We start from the raw sequence: 6,987 nt of genomic DNA on the forward strand, positions 1-6,987 counted from the left end.
ATATTTATGTAGTTGAGCTGTGCTTCCGCAATCTACAATAATGTCACCATGACAGGAACAAGCCTCTAAACAAAGTAACAATTTTATTGTGGCGTTAGTTCTCAGACCGTATCAGGTGAGGCAAGTGAATACAGCAAATTCCGGCAATGGGTATTAACGTATCAACACGCATTTGCACAAATATGTCGCTATTACATCTTGACCGAGACAAAAGTATCCTAGACCGTCAGCGCGTTATTTTAGACCGTCTCTTTAGAACACTTCTTGGCTTGGCTTCGTATCCGAAGATTTAGAACACTAAATTTCCGAGCAAATAACATTATGAATGCAACAACTGTATGCATTGACTATGCATCTTCTTTAGCAAAGTCATTGGCAACAATGACGGTGTACATATGCATGATAAGATCAGTAAAATTTCCGTGCAAACTTAGGGCACTTAAGAAGTAAGGCCCCCCCCCCCATATTAACAAATTCTGTTCCAATGAAAACATATAACATGAACCGTGTGCATCCAGGTATCGTTGCTTTACGGCATTGTTCGCTGTTTCTTTCTACAGTTTCCGCACAATTAGGGTGAAGTCATGTCCCAGTTGCTGACTGGTCTGTCTGGTTCACAGCGATTCTGGCACCCATAGAACCTGCAGTTGTCTCCGCAGAACTGACTCTTCATCATCCTACAAGTGCGGCAACGGTTGTCCACACATCCAACACTTGCAGCCGGCGGTAGACAGCCCTCTAACTCTCTCCCTGATCTTACACGTTTCCTCACTCTCCCACTAGACTGACATTATTGAGGTCCCATGCCAGATTCGGTCGGCACCTTCGCGCCTGTCCGTCCAATAATATATGAATTTGACATCTGAATGGTTTCCTCACTGGCTAAATTTAAACACTGATTGAAAATGTCGGGCTCAGTTTTGACCCACTGGATCACAAATAAACTTCCCTTCTTTTTCCTTCTTTCTTTCCAGTCCCTATATACCTTCTGTATCTTTTGCTTTTCTCTATTACCTACCTGCCTATGTGTAGGCGGTGGCGGACTTGAATCACCTTCTTAACGTGCTCAGCACGATCCATGGTCGGGGCTCTGTCGGGGTGGACTTGGGGGTTGTCGTTAGGAAAGACGGGCTTGACTCGGGCCCTCGCGGGATCGGTGTAATCTCTCACCCTGTCTCTGTACGGGGGAAGGTCATCAGCTGCCTCAGCTGCTGGTACGGGTGTTGGGTGGAGCTGTGATAAATATAATAACAGTATCTTAATTGCATTTTCACGCCCAGAAAAGATGACCACATGTAGTCTACAATCTGTATAATGCACTAAAATGTAAAGAATAACATTGTTCTCTAATAAACTTCTTAACGCACTCAGCACGAACGGTCAGGGTTCCGTTGGACAATTGGGTGTTGTCCTCATTAAGTATGGCGTGTACGGGACCGGAGTCCTCTTCCCCTGGCTCTGTACGGGGGAAGGTCGTCAGCACCCTCGGCTGGTGCAGTGGCGCCCTCGGCTGGTGCAGTGGCGCCCTCGGCTGGTGCAGTTGTAGCGTGGCTTTCGTCAGATGTTTCGTATTCCTCTTCTATATCAGCAAACTCGCCGGCGTCCTGAAAACCTGGTAACAGTATTGGCAAGATTGAACAACGTAAAACAAGGGCATTTCAGAACCTACCTACCTGGAAACTTCGAGATAGCAATTTTAACTTTTTTCAAAATAAGCGGCTACAGTGGTGTAGCATATTAAGAGATATAGAAATGGTCAGTGCTATGTACTCTCACGTCAGCACTTTTTCAAAATGGCCGCGGGAACTGGAAATGGGTCTTTTGATGCAATGATGAATATCGTCCGTGTTTTTTAGTAGAAATTTCGTTTCCTCATTCAAAGAAGTAGAGTCAAAATGAGGCCAGCTCGAGAAGTCGCTGCAACCGACAAACTCATCGCCGTCCTTTTCATGTTTGTGGTGTGTTTTGTCGAAGTAGGACTTGCTTGATTGTTCTTTGACCAAATTTGCAATAACCATGTCTTTTAAGATATTATGATGGGAGCATAGCCGCAGTGCGTAGCAGCCGGCAAAAACACTTCTTTGACCACTCCACGAACACTTCGCCTTCAATAAATCCGAAAGGTGTTGTGGAACACAGGGCGTTGTTGGGTCCCTGCAGTCGGACATGCTTGGGAAATATCACCAGTCACCCCCTTCATGAGCCGTGGAAATGTCCACTGAAGACTCAAGAACGTATGCCGGTCTAGGGTCCATTCTGTCGCTGTGGAGAAGTGTCGGGAGTTGAAGTCTGCCCGCACGTTCTCTCTGTCTGGAAGACCGAACACATAGACAGTAGGCATGGCCAAACCTCTTAATGCTGATATGGATCCAGAATACTTATCCTTACCTGAATTACTAATGGTAAACTTGCTTTATTTTCCAATCAATCAAAATGGTTTACTCTACAACAGACCTGACAGCACTAAATGCATGCTGAATTGAGAATATTGTTACATCTTAATCATACTATCGTAGATATGTTACAAAACGTTATCATTTATTACTAAATGATTAACTAGTATAAACTTGTAAAGCAATCCCCGTGTTCAAAATATATCCATTTTGGTAGTCAAAATATTTAGAAATAGAATATTTGAAAGCAGGAAGTCTTAAATTTGCATAGTATGCAAGTCTTAAATTTGCAAGTTAAGCTTAACTAGTAAGTCATTAACTTATTCGTCAGTCCAATTGAAGAAGCCACATCCTTTAACCAACTGCCCTTCTTTACCTTGTTCTTGTAGTCTGGGGTGGTTATATCATGGAAAACCGGGTGATGCAATCAGTTCGTCTTGCTGTTCTGTGATGACAGCCTTCTGTGACGGCTGCTCTTGGGTAGCAACATTAATTGTCGTCCTTATTCCCTCTGCGTAATTCTCATTTTCAGAAGATTCCTTATCCCTCTGCCTTATCATTTTGGATATTGGCAAGGCCTGTGTTCTCTTATCCCCCCATTTTGCCTTGTCCTCTTTACCTTTGCCAGCATGCTGCCTCACGTCCAACAAAGTTCAACAAATCACACTTCTTTGACCACTCCACGAACACTTCCCCTTCAATAAATCCAGATCCAATACGCCATTTTTTTAAATGGAAACTGTGATTGTCAATAATAAAAACAACAACAGACTTTCTAACCATTACATCTCGGGTGTTGGTTTCTGATAAACTGGTTTCCCTTTTCTATTGATGGTTGTTGGCTTTGCCATAACCAGTGATGTCACCACCTGAGGTTTGATTTTTCGCCGTCTTATGCCACTGTTGTGGCCTGCTTGTAACGACGCTGGTCTGGTCTGGCACTTCTACTAATTCCTGCTGTTGATAAAGTGCACCAATGTATACACCAACTTTCATAGATGCAGGTTCCAGATAGTCTGAAACATTGGACCGGTGGGAATTCTAAATCTCAGTACCTCATCGTTAGTTATGCTGTGTGACAGAGACCCATTGAATTGGCTGGAATTTTTGAACCTGATGTATAAAATATGTTTTAGTTGAACCTATGCAATGTGTGTCATGTTGCTTCGTTAAACTATGATGTTACACTTCTGTCAACAAAAGAACGAGTGCCAGTACTAACATATGTAAAGTGTGTCAGAGTTGAAGTGATTTTAGTATTATGTCAGTTTTAACATAATACGTACCCTGCGACACACGAACACTTAGCGGCTGTGATAAGCCTCGCCTTTTTGTCGATCAGAAGTCGAAGGCCTTCTGGCGATGCATGATTCCTCATGAAACGATAGCACCGTGCCTTCACGCCTACACTCTCTCCCTCTTCCGGCTGAATCACTGTCATCACTTCCCTCACAGTTCTTAGTACTTAGGTACTGTTCTGGTTGGTCCTTTGACAATACGCTTGAAATAAAGGTAGGGGCTATCAAGAAATTGCGTCAATCCTGGCACCAAGAGTTAAATACCTACAGAAACAATTTGACTAAAAGCCTCAAAAGAACTAAAAAAATCCGTTAGTATTATATACAGATCAAACAGTGACATTTTACAGTTTTATTACAGAAATTCCCCGTCCGTTATATGCTGGAAAGGTATACACGACAATTTACTGTAACCATGACCATCTCTCTTATGCCTCATATTTGCCGGAGCGCGACACACTTTATATCAATTTGGCACTGACCAAGGATATAATGTTCTTGACGTATTACATGCAATAAAGTCCGGTTAGAAATTGTCGTGTGCCTCAATCATAATTTCGTACGCACTTATTCTGTATTGTTACTTCCTCTGTATTGTTACTGACAATCTTATTGACCTATGTCTTCGTAAAAACACTCAAATTCTTACAGTTTGTCCTCATGTGTCTTGTCCCTGGCGGTCGCCATGTTGGGTGTGTCGCAAAGGATTGTGGTTCCGGTGAAAAAGTAAAACTTCGGAATAGGGTCTCGGACCGGAGTTTCTTCCAGGATTTCATATCCCCATCCTTTAATACTTCCTGCCAAGAAAGTCTGCCGGAAAACCACATTTACAGGCATCCAAGGCGATAACAGGGCAGCAAAACTAAAACTATTCTAAATATGGTATTTTGAAAGATTGACACATACAGCGATACTGGTTCACATAGAATTATGTTAAATTATTCAATAAACTTCAATAAATTTGGATCATGGAAATTTTTGTTTCCTTCTTATACAAAAAGCGTATGATATCCATTATCACAGATAATTATGCTGATGAATGATAATCACAGTGCAAATTTTCAATTGTTGTGGAATAAAGTTCTTGATTTGTGTATCATAGTTTAATGTGCACATAATATGAACAGTACACAGTGTAATCTTCTATGTATTGTTTCTGTATGTTCTTTTGAACAATAAAGCAGTAACTCACATGTCCACCTGTACGACACTGGATAGTCTGTCTGTCGGAAGCATTCGCCATCTTCCTCTTAACAAGAGGTGTGAGGATGTTTTTCTCCTTGTTCAGTTGTTACTAGCCTAGCCACAGTCCTGATTGCATCCGACACGGTGGGGACGGGTAAGTAAACAAGTAAGAGAACAGTGGTGTGTACAGGCATCGATGGGGTGACAAGGTGAGTACAAATAGTTGCAGATGGTGCATAAGTGTTTGGCATGATGTTTTGATCTGTGGCCTTTTCTCTGGGCTCTCCTCCCTTCTTCGGTCTCCCTCCCTTCATCATTTGGTCAGCATCCTTACATGGCAGACAGGAGTCAGAATTGTGTTCAATCCAAACACTAGCAGTTGCTTTTCCTCCATCGTACTTCTTGTTGGTGAGTTTCTTTCTACACTTCTCACATAAGTAGGGGGGTGGGGTGGATGTGCGTTTGATCCTTGCTGACGTCTACATTAAAGGTATTCTTTATCCTAACCTTATGATCTATGCAAAGTGAAGGGTTCAGATGCCTCTTCTTCTCGTTGGCTGTCTGTACTTTTGCACCACAGAGCCGGCAGATTTTCCGGAGGTTGGTAATGAGGCCTTACTCAGATCAGCTATTGCCCTCTCGTCCATCGGTTCACTGTGTGAATAACCCGCATGGCATCTGCTGAACCGAGAGAAGTGTTGCTGGAACTTCCATGCAGTTGATGTTGCCAAGGGACAGGGGCAGGTCGTCGTACTTCTTCATCATGTTGTCCACTGCGGTTTTCACAATGGACGTATACTCTTGAATGGCGTCATTCTGTGAATATTAATGTCACAACTGTAAATTTCAAATCAATAATAAATATACTGCATTGTTTTAGTAATATCGTCTAATACAGAGACTACAAGGAAGTAAGGAGTACTTCCCTGCAACATTCTATTCACATCACCAATAAAAGATTGGCTGTGGTATGCCTGGCGCTTGACGTTGATTAGCTGCAGCACGGGGTCTAGCTGCCGGGTCATGGGGCCCTCGCCAACCTTCAAAGATGCCGCCTTTCGCATGACATCTGCTTTTCGCCTCTGTGTAAAACAGTATTATATAGAGGTACACATTGTTAAAATGTCTGGGGCTGTAGTTCTTTGTAATGATTCTATTCTATTCTAGGTAGCTGTGAGATTTTGTGTGTCTGGCATTTTAATGAAGGGTATACTTGCCAGGCTTTCCTTCTTCTCGTACAATTCTTTGACCATGGCGCATGCCTCGTTGAACACTGCCTCAGCCATTTCATCTTCCACGCCATCATTTTAAGCCAGCCATGCTAGCTGACTTTCCAGTTCTTCTTGCTCCTCCTCCACAACATCCGCCTGATCCTCCAGCACCCGTGCCTGGTCCACCGTGTCGACAGACGACTAAACACCACGGAGGTTTCCGTCGGACACGATCGCAGCCTTGCTTTCCTCCGTCACCAGGTAAGCTTGTAGCTTCAGGTCAATATCCTGCAGCTCGGCCTCTAGAATCTTAAATAGCTTTACATAGAGGCCAAGGCTGATGTGTAGACCAGGTATCACTAGCTGTTAACAAGTAAATATAATGATAGACTAAGTGTAATGTTCCTATCTTATGGATTAATTAGATAGATGTTGAAATGTTATTACATTTGTGTAAACTTACCTGGTCTACTGGCACATTGAACATCACTGGGGCTATGACGCTATTGTACATTTATGTTCAGTTTTCTGTGGGGAATAGACATCTTCCACATTGTAAGAAATGAAGATATCTCCCATTGGTCATTTCGTACTCTCATGTTGTCATACTACTCGCATGTTGTCATACAGTGAAAGAAAGGCCGAAACTGGTAGACGTTGCAACGCCAACATGGCTGATTAACCTTGAAACCACCAGATACGGAATATAGATGTGTACTGCAGCCGCCCCGGCGAGAGGTCATGTAATACGGCTACCATTAGGACGGGATGGAAAATCCCCAAAGGTAAACAAAGGGTCACAGAGAGTTGACAGGAAAGGGTTTAAATAAATGTAAAACAGATACTTTAACCCTATCTAGACCGGGCTTTTTTGTGCTTGGTGGGACCGGGGGGGGGGGG

The sequence above is a fragment of the Branchiostoma belcheri genome, unplaced genomic scaffold (genome assembly GCF_001625305.1).
Source record: "Branchiostoma belcheri isolate BF01 breed outbred unplaced genomic scaffold, Haploidv18h27 scaffold276, whole genome shotgun sequence".
Lineage (NCBI taxonomy): Eukaryota > Metazoa > Chordata > Leptocardii > Amphioxiformes > Branchiostomatidae > Branchiostoma > Branchiostoma belcheri.